A 10813-nucleotide genomic window follows, 5' to 3' on the forward strand; every position below is an offset into this window, starting at 1 on the left:
TAGAAGCAACCAGAGACTCAATTGGTCTGATGCTAATAACTATGCAGGAGCTTTCCTAAGATGCTGAATGTGCACTTCTGAGCCCCCTTCCACTCACCAGTCTGTGTTGATGAGCCCAGATACATACAACTGACTAGAATTTCATCACTTTTAAACAGGCACTATTGAGTTGATGCCACATCCATGAATATGATTGATTTAGACAAGACTGAAAAATATAGCGTTTTAGATAACCAGGGGGTTCAGCCGAATTCTAAGGAGGGGCTTGAGAGCACCTGCTCCTCTAGTTGCATTAATACGGCTCCTGGAGGCCAGGCATGGTGGCTCACACCTGTAATCCTAGCACTTTGGGAGGCCAAGGCAGGCGGATCACGAGGTCAAGAGACCAAGACTATCCTGGCCAACATGGTGAAACCCCGTCTCCACTAAAAATACAAAAATTAGCTGGGCATAGTGGTGTGTGCCTGTAGTCCCAGCTACTCAGGAGGCTGAGGCAGGAGAATCGCTTGAACCTGGGAGGCGGAGGTTGCAGTGAGCCGAGATTGCGCCACTGCACTCCAGCCTGGGCAACAGAGTGAGACTCCATCTCAAAAAAAAAAAGACTCCTGGAAAAATCGACCCACTTGTTTATACAGCCTCTCTTACTTCATAGGATTCTTATGAGAATTAAATGAGATCCTGGGAGGGTTAGATGACTACAGTAGAAAGAGCAGTCAGATGATAAAAAAATCTGAATTTTAATCCTGAGACTTTACTTAATGTCTTTGAGTTTTAGCTTTCTTATCTGCAGGATGAGGGTAGGAATGTCAGCTCCATATATCTCACAGAGTTTCTGCAGGGATCACATGAGACACTGCACGCTTTTTTTTTTTTTTTTTTTTTTAATTCTGAGTTTGTTATAGGCACAGAGATTTCTGATTTCTGGTCACTGTTTTTTAGATTCATTTACTTTTATCTAGTCCCTTAGTCACCAGTTGCACATATCTACAAAATGATTGGCTGGGATTAGTGGCGTGGTCTATGAAGGTAAAATTGAGTGAAACAAGAAAAACCATAAAAGGTCCCAAATCCATGGCCTTGACTTCATTAAGCAGGCGCAATATTCATCCGTGCGATCCATCTTCAGTGAAATGTAGCCTCCTGACCTTTTGCCAGCTTAGCCCTGTTGTCAGCAGCTGGGGGCCCTGCCACAGGGCTGGGGAGGGAGCCCCGGGTTGCCCACATTGCAGATCATTTCAGGAATATTCAAGAGGGACTGTAAAATAAACCCCCAGTCTTGTAATTTTATTTCAAAAAGCAAAAAATCTCCCAGATAATGAGCATTTTGCTCTAATAAGAACTGTAGGATTGATTAGGTTCAAACTGTTAACAGACATCCTTATGGTTAATGAAGCAGCATTGAAAATGCCTCTGGATTTTTTGGAAACTTAAATCATACAAAAGGAAGCAAAGAACTGGAGGTAGGGTGGATTAAACTGTCTGTTAATTAATATACTCAAAATAATGGACACAAAATGTTCTTTGAAAAGTTCATATGTATCAAGAGTTATTTCCCCAATGGGCAAGCAATAAACTTTGATGATTATTGTTGGAACATTCTTTGGATAACATATTTTTCTGTGAATCTTGAGTGGGGGACGGAAGCTTCTGCCATTTTAATTCCTTTGTTAATGTCTTTATGAATGCAATTAACACTTCATTCACGCTTCTTTGTTTCTGGATCCCATTAGGATGTGGTTTATGCCAGTTTCTCTCTCCCAGGAGACAGCCCGCATCACACAACATTTCACTCAGCTGTGTCGCTGAGCACTGACAAACTCAATTTACGAAAGGCAAGAGTGAGTTGACACCATGCTGTGGCAGTTGTCCTGATGGGAGGAAACGACTCATTTCCTTCCAAGGTAGAACCCACCTTCTCTGAGAAGCAAGCTTGTGCATAAGAGTGTTGAAGACAAGGAGGTAAGGAAAGCCTCTTGGCTGACACAAAGTAAAATCCCTGCAGTTGAAGAAATGCTAAGAATCAAATTTGGTTCCTGGTCTTCAAAGAAAAAACAGCTATCGCTGGCCCCGTAGGCACAACAGGCTGCTGTTATCTTTATCAAACATTTAGTAAGAGCTAACTAGGTACAAAGTAAGGGAGAAGCCCAGAAGCAGAGGAAATGGTCTCTCCCTTCTGGAGCTTACAGTGTAAACAAGAGGCAAGAGATAAACATGACAAATACATAAGCCGGGGCGAAAGGCAGCACAGCTAAGTCCTGAATGAGAGGCACAGACCAAAAGAACACTAGGAGTTCAGAAGTCTGTGATGGGGAATCTGGGGAAAGCTTTTCTGGGGAGGTGAGACTTAAAGAAAAGCAGTTCCCCTGGCCATTCAATGATTGCACTCACCAGGAAAGAGGGAGAGAATAGGAGGAACTGCAGAGAGGGAAGGAGAGGCAGGCATTAGCTAAGATGCAAAGGTGCAAAATGAGTAAGAGGGTTTTTGTTCTTGATACATTATTTTCCCTTTATATTAAAGTCTCTCCTCCAATTGATGGGATCATTTCTATTTCAAATATCAGTGTGCTATTTGCTTAACAGCCAAAGGCACTGCAAATGAATATATCTGAATCTTACTAGGAACTGTACAGAAGAAGATGCAGGAGGTCCAAAGGGAAGTCAGAGACAAAAGAAGGAAGGAAGGAAGCAAGCACTGCTCATGGTTTGACATTACATTTTTTCTTTAAATGAAAAAAAAAAAAAATCACCTATAGATAGGCCTTGTACCTGTGCTATAATTTTAAGTTTGGTTTTCTCTGACAAAGACAAAAAAAGAGGAGAATTTCTAATAAGTGTTAAGAAGCATGCCATATTTCCAGAAAAGGAAGTAAAGCAGCTTATAGTCCAAGTCATCTGTGCCTAATGTTAAAGATGTTTTAATAAGCAAAGGGTAGTATTCCTTATGCAGTTTTAACATGATTTAATGGCATGATAATTGGTTATTTTCTTGTTTCTGAGTTACTCCAGAAATCTAGCCCTTTTCCCGTTAGCTATATATCCTTATTACCAAGATCTTTCTCATGTCTCTTTCAACCAGATCTGGGCTGTCAATGCCATCATATTCTATTAGAATAAGGCCTGGATGTATTTCTGCCAGATTGGCCAGCCCCTAGGCATTAAAGCATTACAGACCACAGTCATGCCTGAGCACTTTTTGCATTAACAATAAGGGTCATTTTGTTTACATTTTATCATATGAAACTGCTCTTTGTGGGAAAAATGGCTTCCCATATTACAAATAATGCTTGGCCAAAGAACAACTAACATTAACATTAACACTGATTCTAATCAAAAGTTAAAGTGTTGGTAATTTTATGAGGGTTGTTTCTTTCCCTAAAGCAAATAGCTGTCAATTGTCAGTTTTAAAACTACCATGATTTATTGGAAGAATAACAGCTCAGTAGAATTACTGAATTAATTCCCAAACATTCAAAGGGGAAAGAAAAAAAATGATAAAATGGATGGTCTGTATGGAGCAGGGAGGGGAGGGGATGGTTCTGAGGCTAAAAAAACAAAAAACAAAAACCCTTTACTTCTGTCCTTGTGCATTTTTTTAAATAGAAAAAAGCCACTCCGCATTCCCTGGCCTCAAGCCACTAGGTCACTCTGTAAAACATAAACAGGGTCTGTGTTTTGCTGCAGTTGAGAAAGATGTGAAGGTGTAAATATGATGGAAGAGGTTTTGTTTCCTTTCCCCTCTCAGGAATGGTCTGACAGCCTCGAGAATGTGTCTCTCCCTGTACTCTGTAGTCCTCTGTCACCCTGGTAACCATGGAGACCATGACGATCGATTAGATGCCATCTGATCTCAACCTCATAAAAAAAAAGGCAGCAGATGGCAACCAGGCCACTAGACCTGTCTCAAGAGAGACGAAGAGGAAGAGCGAGAAAGGGAAGGAAGGAGGGAGAAAGGGGAGGAGGTGGGGGTGGGTTGGCGCAGGGAGAAGAGAGCCCAGAAGCAGCTCTGGAAATGAAAATTTTAGAAAAGAATGAAAATAGAAAACAAGGAAAGCAATGGAAAAAAAAGAAACTAAAACCCACTGTGCGATAGACCCCCATAGTGAGTTGATAATTCTGTGAGGAAGATAATTCTATAGAGAAAGCGGATCAGCTATCTCCTAACTTTCCACTTTATACAGAATGGTGTGGAACCTGGGCCCCAAGGCTTCTCCGAGGGATACACACAAAGTTGGCTGTCAGAATCAGTTGGACTTTGATGCATCCAAAAGAGAATCTGAGACCTGGTTCTCAGAATGAATGTCCCTAATCAGATGAGACCTTTCAGGGGACTGGATGCGTCAATACTGGTATGTTTGTCAGCCCATCCCCAGCAGTGTTCTAATATTCCTTAAAGGAAGAAGCGATAACCAGGTCAGTAGATACCTAAGGTGAAAAGAAGACAAGAGCAGTTAAGTCAATTCTGGTAACCTAGGAGTTTTAGCCAGTGTCTCAGAGTAATGTAATGGCTAATATTTATGAAGTGTTTATGATATATCAGACACTGCTAAGCACTACATACAGAATATTTTATTTATTCCAGATAACAATACCATAAGATAGGGGCAATAATGATTCCCATTTTACAGAGAGGACCTGAGGCTTAGAGAGGTGAACTACCTTCATCAAGGGCATACCTAGAATGCAATATGTAAATGTACAGAACAGCTTACTTATATAGAGAGTTGACTTGCTCACTCTTGTGCTTTGTTTTTCAATCCCCTCCCCCACCTTTTTTTTGAGACAGAGTTTCACTCTGTCCCCCAGGATGGAGTGCAGTGGTGCTAATTCAGCTCACTGCAACCTTCGCCTCCTGGGTTCAGGTGATTCTCCTGCTTTAGCCTCTGGAGTAGCTGAGGTTACAGGTGTGCACCACCATATCTGGCTAATTTTTGTATTTTTAGTAGAGACAGGGTTTCACTATGTTGCCCAGGCTGGTCTCCAGCTCCCAACCTCAGGTGATCCACCCACCTTGGTCTCCCAAAGTGCTGAGATTACAGGTGTGAGCCATTGCTCCTGGCCTTCTCCTCCTTTTTATTTATTTATTTTCATTTTTTATTTTTTGAGATGGGGTCTTATTATATCAGTCAGGCTGGTCTCAAACTCCTGGGCTCAAGTGATCCTCCTGCCTCAACCTCCCTAGTAGCTGGGACTATAGGCATGCACTACCACACCTAGCATTTTTCCCTTTTACATTTTATTTCAGATTTTTGCAGATTACAAAATAGGACATGTCCAATATAGAAAACTGCTTAAAACAAGAGAAAGAAAGGGAAAATTATCTACAATCCCATTAGTCAGAGATACGTGTGATAAGCACGTGGATTATGTAATATACATATATATATAGAGAGAGAGAGGGAGGCAGACATGTATATTTTAAGCAAATATAGTATTAAATCTTAAATACTGTTTCGTTAACATATTTTTTGGAACATTATATTATGAAAAACTTTCCATAGTTTTGACTCTTCTATTTTATCTGATTTAATGATTATAGCATTCTACTATCTGATGTATCATAATTTTATTTAACTACTTCTTTATTATTGGATTTTATTTCCAGATTTTTTCTACTATAAATAATGCTATGGTGATCATTGTTGCATATAAACCTTTTTTGTACTACTCTGACTTTTTTCTTTAGAATGAAAACATATTGGCTAAGTCAAAGTGTATGTTTTCTCAAAACTTCTAAATTGAGGTGTAGCATATATACAACAAGGTGAATAAATCTTAAGTGTACTGCGAGTTGAATTCTACATGTGTATAGACAACGGTTATAACCACCACCCAGATCAATGGATTAAACATTTGCAGTGCTCCAGAATGCTCTTCATGCCTCTTCCCAGTCAGTAGCTATCCCCTGTCCTTGAACTTCATATAAATGGAATCATAGGGTGTGTATTCTTTGGTTTCTGGCCTCCTTCACTCAACATAACGTCTGCGAGATTCATCCATGCTGTAGAGGATAGCAGTAATCCATCTTTTTATTGCTGCATAGTATCCTTTAAAAAAAAATACTGCAATTTATTGATTTATTTTTTTCTGATAGACATTTAGGCTATTCTGAATAAAGTTGTTATGTATATTCTTATATATGTCTTTTGGAAGACATTTTTATACTTCAAAAAATATAAACTAGAAGAGGCATAACTAAATCATAGAGTCAGGCAAACTTTTAGCTTTAAATGCAGGGTAAACATTTTTAAAGTTTCATTTTGTTTTTAGAAAGGGGGCCTACTTTCAAATTGCTCTCCAAAACATCTGTACCAATTTGAACTCCAACTATCCAATGTCAAGAGTGTACCCTTCCCCTTCCCTCCTCACCACCAGCTAGTGGGCATTTTCATTCTTCTTAATCTTTGCCAGTGTGAGAAACAAAATGGTATCTGATTGTTTATATTGTGTTTGATGACCAAGAAGATGTTAAAAAGTTCTTGCTATGTTACCAGATATTCTTGTTTCTTCTTTTGTAAATTGCCCATATACATCATTGCCCTATTTGTTATTAGCTTTAGGATAAGGCAAAAAGCTGAAATATAATCCATATAGTATGTACAGACCATTGGCATTGTAAGAAAAATTCATTGGTATTTATAACCAAAAAATATTTACATTCTTTCCATAAGTTGACATTCTGGTCTATATATTTCAGAACGAAGCTAACATTTACAGAACACCAATTACTGAGCACATTTACTCTTTAAAACAGTCCTATTTATTTAATTCTTATATCTTCATTTCACTTCACAGGTAGCATTTAATTTTCATGAAAATTCTGAAGTTATTTAATATTCTGCCTATTTTTACAAGTGCAGAAATCAAGGCTCCACGGGGCTCAGGGTCACAAATGATTTAAGTGGTGGGACTGGGATTTAAACCCAAGACACCCCAAGTCAAAAGTAAATTATTTTTCTCTTTTCTCTAGATGCCATTGCCTAGGTCAGTGCTCTGGCCTATCATCTGAATGTTTGTATCCTCCTAAAATTTATATGTTGAAATCCTCACTCCCATATGTGATGCTGTTAGGAACTGGGGGCCCTTGGGAGGTGATTGGGTCGTGAAGGCAGGCCCTCGTGAATGATCAGCGTTCTTATGAGAGCTGCCCCCAAAAGCTCCCTCACCTCTTCCGCTATGTGAGGACACAGCAAGAAGGCACCATTTATGAACAAGGAAGTTGCCTTTACCAGACACCAAATCTGCTAGCACTTTGATCTTGGACTTCCCAGACTCCAGAAATGTGAGGAATAACATTGCTATTACCTGTAAGTCACCCAGTTGTGGTATTTTGTTACAGCTGCCTGAACAGACTAAAGTAAGCAGTGATTCTCTCTTTTTTTTCCCCCACATTTCAAACCTAAGAGGGCGTCTGAATTCTGGAACCCTATCCTTAACTCCCTTCCCTTCCATTCTCAACACACATCTACCATTCCACTTCCAAAATCCAAAGAGTATCAGGATCTCTGGGCTATCAAGAAGATTGAGAATATGACAAAATCCATGTTAGCTCATTTATTTTAGAAACTTTTCTTTGTGTGTGGTGTGTTTTAAAATCTGAGTAATGGTTTAATAAATCCAGAATTGGAATAAGTAGAAGCGAAAGCAAATCTAGGATGTTTTCCTCTTAATAAGTTACTCCTTTGGGGTCTGAAGCTTATATAATTTTAGAAGCTTTTTAAAATAAAAAGAAGACAAGAATATTTATCAAAATTAGGTTTGAGTGAGTGCTGATTTAAAGTGAGAAAAGAAATTGCTACCAATTACACATTTTAAAAATATTTAACTGCCACAAGAATCACAAAATTAAAAAATATATATATATTTTTGGTACTTAATTGCCCTGACACCCCTATAGAATTATGCCTTCATTTTTTTGGCTCTGTATTCTTGGGTCACGACTTCATATAACAAAGATTTTTGTAGTATTTTCTATCAAGAGGGTACATATAAAGATAGATTAGTCTTTCCAGTAGCATGGTTGATCAAACTTGTTTTTCTTTAAGAATTTGGAAAAGTTTCTGTGAGCTTCATAACTCATTATTTGTACTATCACATAAATGCTTGGGATTATAGTCAGTTTTAGGAGATTTCCATCAAATTTTTATCATATGTCAACTCTAAGATTTCAGAGTATTTCTAATTTGTTTTCTTTGTTGTTACTGTTCAATGACTAATCTTTTTTTCTCTTTGAATTTAATGAATTTACATCAAAAAATTAGGTAGTCATTTTGCATTTAAGGAATAAAAATCTTTAAAAAAAATACAAAGAATGAAAGGATTTTAGCCAAGTTTACACTTCTTTTTGCTATAATTTTTAACAACAATTCATCTCATCATAACTTAATGCAATGTGCAAGTGCAGCGCCCATTACAATCATTTAACTAAATTTAAGGAAGTACGTTGTTAATAGTGGCCCTCAGAGGAAACAGATTTATCTTCTTTTAAAAACTCTATGGTATATAAACATTACATAATAATGCTACTCAACCACCTCTTGCCTCAAGAATCATTACCCGGCCAGGCCCAGTGGCTCACGCCTGTAATCCCAGCACTTTGGGAGGCTGAGGCGGGCAGATCACGAGGTCAGCAGTTCGAGACCAGCCTGACCAACATGGTGAAACCCCGTCTCTACTAAAAATACAAAAATTAGCCAGATGTGGTTGTGGATGCCTGTAATCCCAGCTACTGGGGAGGCTGAGGCAGGAGAATCACTTGAACCTGGGAGGTGGAGGTTGCAGTGAGCCGAGATCCAGCCTGGGCAACAGAGCAAGACTCCAGTCTCAAAAAAGAACAAAACAAAACAATAAAACACAAATACTTTAATGGTTTTAAAGCAAAGTCTGTTAGACTCTAGATAGCTAAAACTATACTCGTGAGTTCAAACTTACAGAAAAGTACCTCTTAATAAAATATCTTTTGATATAGGTAGGTTTTTGTTTTTTTGTTTTTTGTTTTTTTTGTTTTTTGTTTTTTGTTTTTTTTGAGAGGGAGTCTGGCTCTGTTGCCCAGGCTAGAGTGCAATGGCACTATCTCGGCTCACTGCAAGCTCCACCTCCCGGGTTCATGCCATTCTCCTGCCTCAGCTTCCCAAGTAGCTGGACTACAGGCACCTGCCACTATGCCCGGCTAATTCTTTGTATTTTTTAGTAGGTACACGTTTCACCGTGTTAGCCAGGATGGTCTTGATCTCCTGACCTTGTGATCCCCCCGCCTCAGCCTCCCAAAGTGCAGGATTACAGGTGTTAGCCACTGCGCCCGGCCTTTTTTTTTTTTTTGAGACAGTCTCACTCTGTCACCCAGGCTGGAGTGCAGTGATGTGATCTCGGCTCCACCTCCAGGTTAACACCCATTCTCCTGCCTCAGCCTCCTGAGTAGCTGGGACTACAGGCGCCCATCACCACGCCCGGTTAATTTTTTTTGTATTTTTAGTAGAGACAGGGTTTCACCATGTTAGCCAGGATGGTCTGGAGCTCCTGACCTCGTGATCCACCCGCCTTGGCCTTCCAAAGTGCTGGGATTACAGGTGTGAGGCACCGCGCCCGGCAAGTAGTTCTTTTAAGTAGTTCTTAATATCCTCCCTCCCCATGCCCCTATCCTAAATCTTATATTGTTCTTACAAAACTTTGGTCAAGAGTAAAAATATATCCAGGCAGATGTATATGTCATACAATAGCAAGAACAGTAAAACCCAACTAATGACTTTGGGTTTTAAAAATAGAAGACGATTAAAATGTACTCAAAGGTACATTAAGAAAAGCTTTCATGGGGGTAATATTGAAACAGTCACAAAGGTTAAGAAAATAGTGATATTGCCCAGGCGCGGTGGCTCACGCCTGTAATCCCAGCACTTTGGGAGACCAAGGTGGGAGGATCACCTGAGGTTGGGAGTTCGATACCAGCCTGACCAACGTAGAGAAACCCCATCTTTACTAAAACTACAAAATTAGCTGGGTGTGGTGGCACATGACTGTAATCCCAGCTACTAGGGAGGCTGAGGCAGGAGAATCGCTTGAACCTGGGAGGCGGAGGTTGTGGTGAGCCGAGATCGCATCATTGCACTCCACACTGGGTAACAAGAATGAAATCCGTCTCAAAAAGAAGAAAGAAAATAGTGATATCAAAGTACAAATGGCTTCAATGTTAAAATAGACAAAACTACTATGCAAAAGCTTCTTTTAAAATGAAAAATAAAGAACACAACACATGAGTCAGGGTGGTTTTCCTGTTCTACTCATGAATTTTAGTCTTTATAAGGTTGCTTAGGTTGACATCTAGAAGGGTTTCTTATCAGATCTGATGGTCTCATTCTAACTTCGTAGGGTGGGTCTTCCCCAGGGAACTTCTGATCTTGGTTATTGTACAATTTCAAAGTAGTGCAATATCGCCATGATGTGCTGGGGCATGAAGATGTATCCTCAGTACCAATGGAAACCAGCGTGGAATTGAACACCGTCTGCTCCCCAGGCTGCAGCACGTAGAGCATTGTGACCAGCAGGTATTGATAGTAGAACCAGGACATCTACTTCCAGGCTCACACCAGCACCATCCCTGCCAGGTGCCTCCTGCGATGAGGTGGCATTTCAGTCTCTCAATGACTAATCTTAAATATGCTTTGAATTGATGGCACTCACTATTAACTAATTTGTGGTCAACGTCCTCTTTCTAATGGTGTATTATGGTTTTTATATTATCTTTGTCAATATAAACATTCCTGTCTAATTATAAATTTAAATATTTAAAAAATATATTCATATAACGCATTCTTTTTATTGA

General features: G+C 39.5%; 1 pseudogene; it reads right to left on the bottom strand.

Moving 5' to 3' along the window:
• Positions 1–10392: 10392 nt before the first annotated feature.
• Positions 10393–10589, bottom strand: LOC107000391 (serine palmitoyltransferase small subunit A pseudogene; annotated as a pseudogene).
• Positions 10590–10813: the final 224 nt, after the last annotated feature.

The sequence above is a fragment of the Macaca mulatta genome, chromosome 1, assembly GCF_049350105.2.
Source record: "Macaca mulatta isolate MMU2019108-1 chromosome 1, T2T-MMU8v2.0, whole genome shotgun sequence".
NCBI classification, from domain to species: domain Eukaryota; kingdom Metazoa; phylum Chordata; class Mammalia; order Primates; family Cercopithecidae; genus Macaca; species Macaca mulatta.